The following is a 3,618-nucleotide window of genomic DNA, read 5'->3' as shown; positions in this document are numbered from 1 at the left end:
AGGTCAGGCCCTAAGAGGAGGCAGTTATATCCATGAATGCTGTCCTAAACAAACTTTGCAGAAAAGTAATGGCCAAGCAAGGCTTATCATTCATTCATTCATTCATTCATTCATTCATTCATTCATTCAGCTTCTGACCTTTTCTTGGCTGAGAAAATAGGCTGGGAAATATACTTCATGTGGTTACTGAGAATTCTGAACTAATCCAGGAAAGAGGGTAGACCATGGACATCACAATTTTGGTATCTCACCCAGTCAGAAATCCTAGTGTATGCACATTTTAGGAAATACTGCTGTTTTCAATGGAGTTTTCAAAAGTTAAATTACCATAGCACTGAAATAATAGAATTCATGTGTTTATCTAAGTGCTTAAAAACTTGCAAATCAATTTGAAGAGCCCATAACCAAGCATCATCTACAGACTTGTTTCTTCCCCCTTCCTCCAGATGAGAACTTGGAGTATTTTCTTCCAGACCTTTGATGTATCTTTGTACATCAATATCTAATGAACTATTCTTCAGATAAATGACCATACTGCAACTCACTTTTTTCCTTCAGTAATATATGGCCAGTCAACAACTACCTGGTTCCCTCTTTTGATCTGAAGTATAATATCCTACCATTTGAGCACTGTCCTTCGGCTGAGGGCTAAGAACATGTAGCCTCCTGATGGTCACCTTATGAGCAGTGTGGTTACATACAGCCCTCACATGAATCCTTTTGCATGTGAACACATATCTCTATACAAGTGAAGAAAGGGACTGGGGAGATGGCCCAGTGGGTAACAGTATTGGCCGCCCAAGCATAAGAACTTTGTATGCAAATCCCAGAGTGCACATGAAGATACAGTAGAGGGTGGATGCAGGAAGAGCTCTGGGGCATGCTGGCTGCCAGCCTAGCTCCAGGATCAAGTAGACATTGTCTGGAAGGAATAAAATGGAGAGTGACAAGAACAGGACACTCAACATCTGTCTCTGGCACACAGGCACACATAGGTAGTGCACATATAACTCATACACATATCTCACATAAAGTATCTTAGTCTATTGCATCCCAGAGTTTAAGCATTTGGCTGTCTCCATACATCTTACATTACTTCATCGGTCTTCTATTGATTTATATTTTCTTGGTCATTTTTTTTGCCATTAGAAATGATCTGCTGATCCCATCCCAGCCTTTTTGATCAAGTAGAGAAGTTATTCTTGTAGATGACATTTCCCGCACATAAAAACATGACGCATTTGAAGTGGAAATGGCTAGGTCAACGAGTATATGATTTTCCAGTTCTGCTGGGTATTATCAAGTTGCCTTCTTAGGAATTAGGACAATTCTCATACCCAACAAGGGTGTCTCAGAAAACCCAAATCTTATCAAACTGTGCTTATTAAACTGTAGGGTTTACAAGTCTGGTAACCAAAAGGCTGAAATCGGGAGAGTTTCAATTTGTATGTTTGTTTGTTTATTTGTTTTTAAAATGTATTTTATTATTATTATGTGTTTTAATTTTACACATCAGCCATGGGTTCCCCTGTCCTCCCCACTCCTGCCCCACCTCCATCTTCCCCCCAGCCCCTCCCCTCCATTCCCATGTCCCCCAGGACCAAGACTCCCCTGGGGATTCATTTAAACCTGGTGGATTCAGTACAGGCAGGTCCTGTCCCCTCCTTCCAGGCTGAGCAAAGTGTCCCTGTGTAAGACCAAGGTTCCAAACAGCCAGTTCATGCACTAAGGACAGATCCTGGTCCCACAGACTGGGTGCCTCCCAAACAGATCAAGCTATTCAATTGTCTCACTTATCCAGAGGGCCTGATCCAGCTGGCGGCTCCTCAGCCATTGGTTCATAATCATGTGCTTCCATTCGTTTGGCTATTTGTTCCTGTGCTTTTTGCAATCTTGGTCTCAACAATTCACACTCTTATAGTCCCTCCTCTTTCTCGACAGTTGGACACCTGGAGCTCCACCTGGGGCCTGGCTGAGGATCTCTGCATCCACTTCCATCATTTATTGGATGAGAGTTCCAAAACGACTGTTAGGGTATTTAGTCATCTGATCACCAGACTAGGTCAGATCAGGCTTTCTCTCGACCATTGCCAGCAGTCTACAGAGGATGTATCCTTGTGGATTTCTGGGGACCTCTCCAGCACTCTGCCTATTCCTGTTCTCATGTGGTCATCATTTATCATGGTCTGTTATTCCTTGTTCTCCCTTTCTGTTCTTGATCCAGCTGGGATCTCCTGCTCCCCTAAGCTTTCTTTTCTTCTTCAAATCTTGAACTTCATTACTCCCACTGTTGTCTAGGTTGTTCATGTAGATCTCATCCATTTCTCTGTCATTGGGCGATCCCTGTGTCTTTCCTAGGGTCCCATTTTCTAGGTAGCCTCCCTGGAGTTGTGTAGCAGTCTAGTCATCTTTGTTTTACATCTAGTATCCTCCTATGAGTGAGTACATACCATGCTTGTCCTTCTGAGTCTGGGTTACCTCACTCAGGATGATTTTTTCTAGATCCATCCATTTGCCTGCAAACCTCATGATGTCATTGTTTTTCTCTGCTGAGTAGTACTCCATTGTGTATATGTACCATATTTTCTTTATCCATTCTTCAGTTGAAGGGCATCTAGGTTGTTTCCAGGTTCTGGCTATTACAAACAAAGCTGATACGAACATAGCTGAGCAAATGCCCTTGTGGTATGATTGAGCACTCCTTGGGTATATGCCCAAGAGTGCTATAGCTGGGTCTTGGGGGAGATGGATTCCCAATTTTCTAAGGAAGCGCCATATTGATTTCCAAAGTGGCTGCACAAGCTTGCATTCCCACCAGCAGTGGAGGAGGGTTCCCCTTGCTCCACATCCTCTCCAGCATAAGCTAGAGTTAGAATGCAGTAAGATGTCCCTTGTTAGACGCTGACACCATGACAAAGGACTTCACATGTCCAAAAACTGTCCTGACACAGGACTTCCCATGTCCAAAAACTGTCCTGACACAGGACTTCCCATGTCCAAGAACTGTCCTGACACAGGACTTCGAATCTCCAAGAACTGTCTGTCGTTATCTTTCTGCCCATTATGCTTTGCCCAGTCTGGTGTGGTGAAGACATGATGTTTCTTGTTAGGCACAATTGGTGTTTGTTTAGTTCTTAATAAAGTTAAGCATTTTTTGTTTTCTTTTCTGGCTTGTAGATTTGGAGTCATAATCCAGAGGGCTTTTTGATGCCTCAGTCACAGAGACAATATTCCTTCCTGTTTCCTTCTAGAGCAGACTTGATTTAATGTTTTATGTTCAATTCCTGGTGTATTTGTTATAAATGAAATATATTTAAAGTATCAAACACAGTTTCTACTTCTTGAAGTGTGTGTGTGTGTGTGTGTATGTGCATGCACACATGCATGTGTGCATGTATGGGGTGGGGATATGTACATGTGTGCATGTGTTGGGGTGGGGATATGGACATGTGAGTTTGGGGGGGCTGGGAGGGTGTATGTGTATGTATGTATGGGTTCTGTCTCCAGCACCACATAATCTTGCAGTGGCCCATGGCTATAATCCTAGCATTCTAGAGGTAGAGACAGGGAACCATAACTTCAAGGTCATCTTTGAACAGGATAGCAAAAAATTCATAC

Source organism: Onychomys torridus, chromosome 3 (genome assembly GCF_903995425.1).
Source record: "Onychomys torridus chromosome 3, mOncTor1.1, whole genome shotgun sequence".
Taxonomy (NCBI): Eukaryota; Metazoa; Chordata; class Mammalia; order Rodentia; family Cricetidae; genus Onychomys; species Onychomys torridus.
The sequence above is the reverse complement of the archived record's forward strand: the minus strand, read 5'-3'. Positions refer to the sequence as shown.